The following is a 10,717-nucleotide window of genomic DNA, read 5'->3' on the forward strand; positions in this document are numbered from 1 at the left end:
AACATTTCTTAGTTGTGTTCATATTCTTTTTTCTCCCTTCATGGTTAAATCCATCATTTTGTATTCCGTCTTAGACAGCATTATCACCAAATACTCCATACTTGAACACGCTTTTTGAATCAACTCCCAAGTCGAAACTCCATAACATTAAGAGTCACGATTGCACTCGTAGCAATTTTTGCGTGGGTGACTAAGTCATGGTTACTTTTACTTTTTCTGGCCAGCATTAATCTATGGTATGTAATCGATTAATCGATGTACAATGTATTTACAAATCAAATGACGGTACCTTGCTCAGGCCTTGCAGCTACCACACTGTATTTGCACGGGTACGAAATCTGCTTTGTTAATTACTTTGCATCCATTTGAGCATTTTAGACTGCCACACATTATGAAGAAAAAAAAAGTTTCTAAGCTTTTATCATTTTGTAATCTTGTCTTTCATTCTCAGAATAGTTAAAGGTATGTTTGGCACTGAGGACACCAAACATTTCAGCTATTCTGGTCACTTCTGCCTACAATCAAGTCTTAAGATGGTCAACAGGAGAATTATCTTGCTACATTTTTCATGTTCCTTTCTGTCTTTTTGGATTCCACTACATGATTGTTGACACTCACTTCACCTAGACAAGGTGAACATAAGGTTTGTTTTTTTAGTTGCACTTTAAAAGATTTAAGTTTCCTTTGTGACTGGTCCATATTGCAGTGTTTTACAAAGTTTTCTGCAGCAGTTGAGATGTCACTGTTGTCTATTCGAGGTTGCACTCTAGCTCTTAATGCACTGAATGGTTTCTTGAATCAAAATAACATGCATCTTTATTGTTTTCCTGCTTTACATCTTTACTTGATACATTTTTTACCTATCCCAGACCTGAAATGGCCTAAGAATGAAATTGAAAGGAAAATACGTATAATATCTGGGTTCACAATGAAGCATTTTTCCATATTTACTCAGACTCATGTACAGAATAAAATAAAAAACTCCTCTTGATCTTAATTAAATCTGGCTAAAGGCAAAAGAAAAAGCTTTGGACTCACCTCCCGAGGCTGAGTACACAGGAACTACTCAATTACTGGAAAACCAGGCAGTTTGTTGGCACGGCTAAGGAAGTAACTGGAGACACTTCCACTTTAACTCAGGAAGGACAATTTTATTGACAGTTTTACTGACAGAAAAGAAGGAAGCAAGCTGCAAATTTGCACTATATTACTCACGTCAGAATTACCACAACCTGCAACTTTATGCAGGTCTAAAAATATAGACCCATCATTTTATTCCTTTTATTCCTTTCTTCATCAGGTCTTCATCAAATAACAAAACAGAGTGCTTGTATTAGGGCAATAAAACAAACAAACAAACAAACAACAGAGGTACAGCTACAGGGCAAAATCAGTTAAACTGCAGCTGGAACCTAATCATCCCTTCGACTAATGAGAGTCAATAGCCTGGGCCCACGTCAAACCACAGATAAAAGACTTTATACAGTTTGTCTGATGATACCATTTTGAAAACGTATAGTGGTATACAGATCAGATTCTGTTTTAAATCAGGACATGAAGACAAAGCCAATAACAACACATTGAAATGTCTTATTAAATTATCATCCAAATTTAAAAAATGGTCGATAATTGTAAAGCATGCAAAGTGATATGAACGGTACGTTTACTAATATTAAAGGGGATGGCATGTGATATCTATTTTAAACAGGCCTTGAATGTCTTAAAAACAAGCTTTTTATTGTTTTTTCTAAATAAATTAGAAATTCAGCCTCTAAACCATGTCTTTATCTTCCCATTCTCTAACCTCATTATCTATGCGGGATTCTGAGTGGGAGGGGCTATGATAATGAGGCACTGTGCTGATTGTCTGCCTGAATGACGTGTAGCAGGGGAGGGCACAAAGCCTTGCTCTGGGCAGAAGAGCAGCCGACTGCGTACACTATTAAACCATGTCCTAACTGCATGCAATGCGAGCGAGCGTCAGCAACAAAATCAATTCCATTGCTTTATTTTCTATTGGACTGTCCTAACTGGCCATAGCGACGCGGCGCGGCGTTTTGAGCTGAACATTTGTCGGACGCCCTGCTTCTATTTTTCTTCCTGTCGCTCGCGGTGAAAGCTGGTTGAAAGCACTGTAGTGCGACGCGATAGTGGGACACTCGCATGCAGTTAGGACATGCTGTTTAGTTGTGGGCTTGGTTTGCATTTTGGTTACGTAACGACGGGAGCAGAATCTGAACGGCTCGTAGAAGTCACATCACACTGGATGGCTCATCCGGGCGGCTGTACAGACACTGCAGAATTGCAGTCTGAGGGGAGACCGCTTTATATATGTTAAAGCAAGAGAAAACATGTTTTTCATAATAGGTCCCCTTTAAATTTAAAATTAAAGGGTAAAAATAAACAAATCACCCATCCTCTCTTATACAGCATGTAGATCACAGGAGGGTATCCCATCATGCATTAGGTTTTCCACTGGACTAGTCACTGGATAAAACGTGACAAACAGGGTCACATTCAGGTTTCCAAGTGACTTCTCTTGTGTGCTGTATATAGCCCTTCGTCCACAAATGAATTCATAAATAAAGATATATATATATATATATATATATATACATATCATGGATGGATATATATATGTTATGCAATACCAGTACAAAACGTTTGTAATATATGTATATATAATTATGTATGTAATTATATATATATATATATATATATATATATATATATATATATATATATATATATATATATATATATATTTTAATATTGTATTTTTACCTAATTTTTACACATTTTTACATATTTTACATATTTTTTTTACATATTTTTACCTATCTATTGTCCTTTTGGGGATTATTACAGTTTAATCCATTTTAACCATTTTGCTTATTCGAGTCACCACAAAAGCCTTGGGAAAAAAAAAAAAGAGAGACTTGGCTATAGTGGCAAATTAACATAAGCTCTGTTGGAACAAAGTAGTTGTGCGTTAAGCACCAATAGATGTGATTTTTCTTTTTTTCAACAGAATCTTTCATTCAAAAGAATGATTTTTGGATGAATAACACCTTAAAGACCCATTGAGAACTTCAACCAGTAACGCATCTCTCACAAAACCAGTAAAACAGATGTTTGAGGAAAATGCTCCAAATGGAATTATATTAATCAAGAAGTCTGTTGACTGTGAAATTGGACTAGAAACACTGTTTGCGAATTCAAGCTGTTGCACAAAACAGGATTATCACATTTATTAACAGAAATAAATTACTTCTAGAAATTGTACCAGAAATTAACACCAAACAACAGTGTAGTTATTGTTAGATGTCTAGCACTATCATGAAATTAACCTTTGTCACACCTCTTTGGCTGTTTTTTTTGTTTGTTCGTGTTTTGTTTTTGCCTCGCGATAGACTAGCGACCTGTCCTCCCTTGACCCTGCAAAGGATAAAGCACGTATAGAAAATGGATGGATGGATGGATGGATGGATGGATGGATGGATGGATGGATGGATGGATGGATGGATGGATGGATGGATGGATGGATGGATGGATGGATGGACTCACGAATGGAGTCAGCCCCTAGTGCCCATTTGAGAAACTGCATGCTTTTTTTTTCTGACTCAGGTTGGATTGCATTCTTTAAACTGGAGGTTGTCCCCTTTTCTTTTTGCCTTTCCCTTTCCAACCCTACATGCGAGTGATCACAACAATAACTGCACTGAGGAAAACAATCACAAGGCATTATGGAAAATAGTAAAGAAAGAACAGTTTATTACATTTACAGTAAGAGAAAAAATATCAGCATATCTTGGAAGGGTTTGTTGGTGGAGCTACATACTGTATGTGGTTGACTCTGGAAACTAACTCAACATTTAATATTCATTTTCATTAGATGGTCACTTTTTATTTTTAGTTGTGATTTTTCCTGGGCATATGTACTGAAAATCTGTGTTAAAGGTAATCAAGTAATTGAGCTGGACAAATACCATGGATAATGGTCCTAGCAAAAGGGGTTCCAGCACCATAGTAAACATGGCTTCTTTGTTTTCTATAGGTGACAATTCCCGGCTTCCGCAAAACAAACGACTTGTTGGAAACACCATTTCAACCTTCCACCAAGATATATTACTTCAAAAGCTGTAATTTGAGGGGAAAAACAAAAACACAATTTGCATTCCATCAAACAATAGGAAGATTTCTGTTACATAACTGTTTTACTTTTTTCTCTGAGACCAGTTTGTTTCAGGAGATAGGAATGACAGTCCATTTACCATTTAGTTTATTCATTCACATCCCTGATAACAGAACAAAAAATATTTGCTGCTGATGGGGCTGGGCAAGAAAATGGATAGTGTGGACAGGAAATCTTGTAGCTGAGGGGGAAAAAAATAATAAACAAACCCTCTTGTCCTTATATCCTCGGGCCTATGATGTGTAGCATTTTTGATAGCTTCAGGGTTTTTTTTTTACATGATAACCTGACCCCTTGTTACAAGTTTGTTTTTTTAAAGTTATGTGTTTCTTTTTTGCCATTTTCTTGTGCAACAAACCAGCAAATACTCACAGACCTGCCTCTTTCTGCAGATAGAGCTAATTTTTTTATTAGGCCAGTCTTACTGGGCCAGTCTTACTGGAAACATTTCCATGACATAGCCATCTTTCCAGCATATTATTCTAGCACAGTTCCTCTATTTTTGAAAGGATTAATCCATTCCTTCATGAATGGAAGGAATGGATTAAACTTGAGCTGAGGAGAGCAGATCAGCAGGCTACAAAGCTGCAAAGCCATTACAACTGTGAAGGAGGCCAAATGCACTTGTGGTTGTAGATCGACGCAAATGACTGCGCCAGAGGGACGACAATTCCCCTCTGCTGAGGCTTCTGCTGGATGATCATTAGCGAGCCGGGTTTGATTGATACGGCACATTTCCGATGGCAGGTGGACGACTCGTCCCAACATGGCAGCCCCCAGTGATTAATCTCATTTTAAGATGCATCTGGAGGAGTTGCCTCATTGTAGGCGAGCGGGAGTAAATTAAAGTGTTATAATAAAGCACAGCCTGAGCTATTTGGACCAGGCTAAAGTTGAATTCCACAGTTTTACCTCATTCAAATCAGCTGCCAGAGCACATAGCGTGTCTTGATGAATGTATACAGAGGTTGCACAAAAGACGTGTCAGATAAATAATTCAACCCACTACTGTGGTGTAGAAGTGTGTATTGTACAGATATACAGGTGCAAGCAACACTGGGATGATTAATCACGGTCGTCGCGGTTGAAGCTGACTGCAGCAATGCTCCAATACCGGCAGCAGATTGATTAAAGCCCCTTGATCAACCATTTTGAAATGAAACTTTCCAGAATGTGGCGAAGGAGGTAAAACTGAGGCGTTTGTTGTCTGGATGTGTGGCAAGGTAGAGCTGATGGAGTTTGTTTGCTAAGTAAAAAAAAAAAAAAAAAAAGTAATCCTGATAAATATAGGTAAAAACTCAACAGCATTAGGTTGGGTGCCCAAGGTTAATGGAGAAACTGTTTCTGCCCTGAGGAGATTATTGTAATTACAGTGGGTTCTAGAGGATCTAATTCTACAAGGGGAAATAAGATGGTTTCAGTGTGGCAACCATAATCACGTGACTGTGTACAGAAAGGGCAGAAAATCTTTCAATGTAAAAAGCAGAGCACTCATTTCCCACAGTCTAAAACGATTGTACTTGTTCCGAGGTCTTATTCAGTCGGGTTCCGTCAAAGGGGTTCAAAGCTATAGTTCAGCACTAAGCGTGCATTCTTTCATTCGGTTAATGCCTTTTTCATGAAAACGAAACACAGCCCGGGAACATGCTGTTTGCTGCAGATATTTAATTGAAACAGAGTAAAGAGGGGGTTGTCATTTGCACTTTCATTCTAAAGACTTTTCCAGTTTTGTAAAACTTTTCATGGAGAGTTAATGTGAATTTGCTGTACAAAGAAATTTAAGAGGCTATCCTCTTTAGGCTAAGCACCGACATAAAAAAGATGTCTTATATTTATAACACTGAGGTTTATATTTTCATACTGTGTATGGGTCATAGCATCCTATTAAAGGGATTCAATTCTGATGCAAACAACTATTTGGTACTGAAAGCGGTTGTTAATTTTTATAGAGACTATATTCAGTTTGGTGGTCAGAGTAAAACTTTTGAAAAGCGCCATGTTTTTCTGACTACGGTGCAGGAACTGCAGCTATACAACTTGCTAAACTTTCCCTCACTATTAATGACCTCAGCCACAGTTCACTTCTGTTGCAGTTTACGTTGGCTCATTTCCACCATCTGGAAATGAACACCGAAGCAAAATCAGAGTAGAAAAATGATCATTTATAATGCTGCGTGTGCTTTTTCACACTAGAGATAGCTAAACTAAGTTTTTTTTTATAACTCAAATGCCTTTCCATGTAAATATGACAAATGTTACCTGATCAGTGTAACTGAAATATTTCTTACTTAAGACCGCCTCTGCAACGTGGAAGCAGAAATCTCAATGCACAGATTAAACTGCCTCTTTCCTAACGTCTTTGTGAGCTATGTAATTCAAATTAAAAGTCTTGTCAAAATTAAAACTCACTCAAATGTAAAGCTTAAGGGAAAAACAAGTTTTTAATGTATGTGTTTTTTAAAGTACTTTAATAAGTTGTTCTAATGTCTAAGAGTTATTTTGATGTAACCTGGAATGTCAAGTATAACTTGAGGTTTGCACTTCTATTGCCTGGGGTTTGACTTGTCATACTATGCATAAGTAAACAGAAACTAGACTTTTTGCCTCCCATGTCACTTCAACACCGAACTTTAAAAACTTTGCTTTGACTAAATAAGAAAAAGCCTGTTTATATGATGTGAATTGTCTCCAAACTCGTTTTTACCTAACCAAGGTCTTTCAATAGCATACTCATGCCAAAGGCTTTCAAGCAACCTCATGACCCTGAAGAGTGCAAAACACTTATATATTAATATAATATATAATAAATATATTGAAAATGAAAATGTAAAACCTAAATTTAAGGCTTTAATTTGGAAACCTTTGCCCTATGGAAAAAAGTGAAATGTTGACATTCAAAAGATGCAATGGGTCAAACTGAAGCAGCACCCTGAGGGGTTATGGAAGTCTGTACAACTTTTATAATGCTGTCTAAGATTCTCTTTCTCAGTCTCTTGGTGGGTCACTCTCTGATTTTCTCTTTCATCATTACTTTCTTTCATCTCATAGTTGCCTCAGCCATGATGCCCGCTGTAGTTCTCAGAAATAGCTTCATCATTACATGATGTGTAACAAGGTGCTGTGAAGTGATACACAGTCATCACAAGAAACCAGCTAAAATGACTTTACTGGTATTTCAAGATGCCACTTCTGCAGTACATATAGTGGATCTACGTGTAATTACGAGACTTATTTACAGCCTCAATTTAAAAGTGGAAAGTCAGCTCGACACTAACAAGAATCATTGTATATGCCATGATGATATTGAAATGGTATGATGCAAAACATCAGCAAACAGTTTACATTCCATCCATCCATTTTCTATACCTGTTTTATCCTTTGCAGGGTCACAGGGGTCTGCTGGAGCCAATCCCAGCTCATTACAGGCTCATCACACCCTGGACAGGTCGCCAGTCCATCGCAGGGCCACATATACAGACAGACAACCATGGATACTCACATTCACACTCACGGGCAATTAATCATCAATTAACCAACATGCATGGGGTAACCTTCTCGCTGTGAGGCAACAGTGCTTACCGCTAAGCCACCGTGCTGCCCCTCAATCAATACTTCAATAATAATGTAATATAAAGATATTTAGGTAGGCAATAGAGGGAATGTGAATGACGTCACAGATGCGACTTCACAGTGTGTTTCGCCCACTGAGTGTCAGAAAGACTGAGTGTCAGAAAGAATGAGTGGCAGCGTAGACTTTCAGTTTGATCAACTGAAAAAAAAACATCTATGGGAAAGAGCTGTTGTGCGATCGACTGTACTCAAAGATTTAGCAAGAAATCAGAGTTATCATTTTACAGAGTGCCGAAAAATAAGCATAAGAGAGACAAATGGATCGCTGCAATTCGCAGAAACAACTGGATTCCAGGCACCGAAACGTGGATTTGCGGTTCCCATTTTGTATCAGGTGATGTTGGATTTTTGGGTAGCTAACGTTAAACGGTCAAATCATAAAGTTCGGTGGCCTCATCACTTTAATTGCGCCAACAAATCCTGCCTTGAAGTAGGACCAAGTGTCAAGACTTTTGTATGCCTTCAAGCTTTGCTTCGTGTATTTCCCCGGCGTAGAAATTAAGTACATATAAATATCAGGAAACTGGATTGGTGTCCAAATACTAATGTCCATGGACCACTGGTTCTTGGGGTAACTGTACGGGTCACTGTCAAGTCCAACTGCCTTTAATTTAAGCCGATAATCGGCTGTTATCCTGTCCTCTCCACTAGTTGCAGCTGTTTTTGCTGATGTTTTGCCACTCAGTGAGAGTAAGGGGGCTGGTCCAGTGGGAAAGTGACATCAATGCAGACCCTCTATATGAACTAAATTAGCACTAAGGTGTTATTAATGCAACTTGATTTCAAAATTGCAACCTACAAAGTAACCAAATTAAATTAACTGACTTTGGAGAGCATATTAAAAACACGGAGTCTACCTACACATGATGGAGTAATGCAGAAAAAAAAAGTAACATGCTGTGGAATAGCCACGGGTTCTCCAGTCTACTCCAGCTTACACTTGGTACATGCTGGAAATCCATTCAAAGGGAGTAGCAAAGGTGACCCTGATTGATCATGCTGTAAGAGTGGATATAATCAATACAAAGGCAGACTAGATCATGAAGCTTGCAGGTCTCCTAACTGATGCCTAATATCGGTTAGGTGCCTCACCCTTGAGTTCTATGCAGCTCATCGTAACTATACATATCAAGTATTGCAGTCAATGACTTCCATTGCTTTTTGCAGGGATTTAGTGTTTCTAACCCATTGGTTCCACATTGATGTCTGCCACTTAACATGTTTGAGGAATTTGTAAAAAATAATTAGGGCCCGAGCACTGAAAGTGCGAAGGCCCTTTCGTATCTGTAGGAATTTTTCTCGTTTTTATTTTTATTTTTTTCCGACGAAAGGAGGGCCTTTTTGCCCCCCTAAACGTGCCCCAAAAGTCACCAAATTTTGCACGCAAGCCAGGCCTGGTGAAAAATGTGATATTTAATGGTTTGCATTAATGAGCGTGGCCTAATGGCTCAACGGCTCCCCCTAGAAAACTTTGTGCCTAAAGCCCCACAATACGGTTTGACGTAAATGCACGAAAATCGGTACACAGCTGTATCATGTCGCAACTTAAAGAAAAGTCTCTTGGCGCCATGGCCGAAACCGAACAGGAAGTCAGCCATTTTGAATTAATCGTGTAATTTTGTCGCAATTTATGCAATTTTTTCGGCCGCTTATTCGCCCGAACCGTAATGTGATAACGCGTTACCGTAGCGACGATAGACGCGTAAAAGCGTGCCCCCCCTTCATCTGATTGGTCCATAATTGATAGTTCCTACTTTCTGCTATAACTTTTGAATGGTTTGACATAGAGAGTCGTGGGTGGTGTCATCGGACTCGGTTTTGAGTACTTGACCTTCATTGACCTGAATTAGCCCGCCCCTTCTTCTGATTGGTCTATATTTGATAGATCCTATTTTCTCCCATAACTTTTGAATGGTTTGACATAGAGAGTCGTGGATGGTGTCATCGGACTCGGTTTTGAGTCCTTGACCTTTATTGGTAAAAAGTGCACGTACGAGGGCCTGTTCATCGCTGCTTGCAGCTTTAAGTACAATTATTTCTTGTCATTGTGCCTCTGCAACACAATGGAAGAGTATTGGACACTAAAAAGTGTGTGTTGTGTTTAAAATGTAATACCACAGCCAACAACATGACTCTGAAGATGCAAACTGACAGAGCATCATCACCACACATCCAAAAATTATCCACTATTGGATATGTTTGGTCCAAGAATATTAAGCTAGTAGGAAGAGTCATAGTTATATTTTCACATTCCTGATCCAGTTGTTCTGGATTCTTATTTCTTTTTACTATGTTATCCTTTTTACTCTTTATTCTTGATGTTTATCCAACTGTTTTTGTTGTGGCATATATGCAACGTAATTATGGGTATGCCAAGTAGTGACATGACCATATTGCAATCGTCCAGAATGGCCTAAAGGGCACTGTTGCTAGCATTTTGCTAACAAGCTAAAGTCACAAAAGTCCCACTGCGCACCAGCGGGTGTACAGCATGACCCCGCTCTGATACGGAAGAAAAAAATCCCCAAAAACATACATCTTTGGATGCGTCTCCATCGTGCTTCGATGGGTATTACTTTTCTCAGTGAAAAGTGTTACCGTGGCAACGCTAGATGCCAAAAAGCAAAAAAAGGCGAAAATTTGGATGCTTATTGCTCAGCGGAACTTTTTAGTACAGACATCGTTCAAATTTACAAACACTTGGCCCGATTAGCTCTAAAGGACCGTACAACCTCATCATGCTAATTATTACGGTTTTTGCGATATTTAACATTCAATTTGAAAAAAAATTCCATTTGACTTTGGACGCTTGTTGCTAGGCAACAGGTTATCGTAGAGACATCATACAATGTTCCCCGATTCGGCACGTTGTGGACTTCAACATATTCAAAT

Source organism: Cololabis saira, chromosome 7 (genome assembly GCF_033807715.1).
Source record: "Cololabis saira isolate AMF1-May2022 chromosome 7, fColSai1.1, whole genome shotgun sequence".
In the NCBI taxonomy this organism is placed as follows: Eukaryota; Metazoa; Chordata; class Actinopteri; order Beloniformes; family Belonidae; genus Cololabis; species Cololabis saira.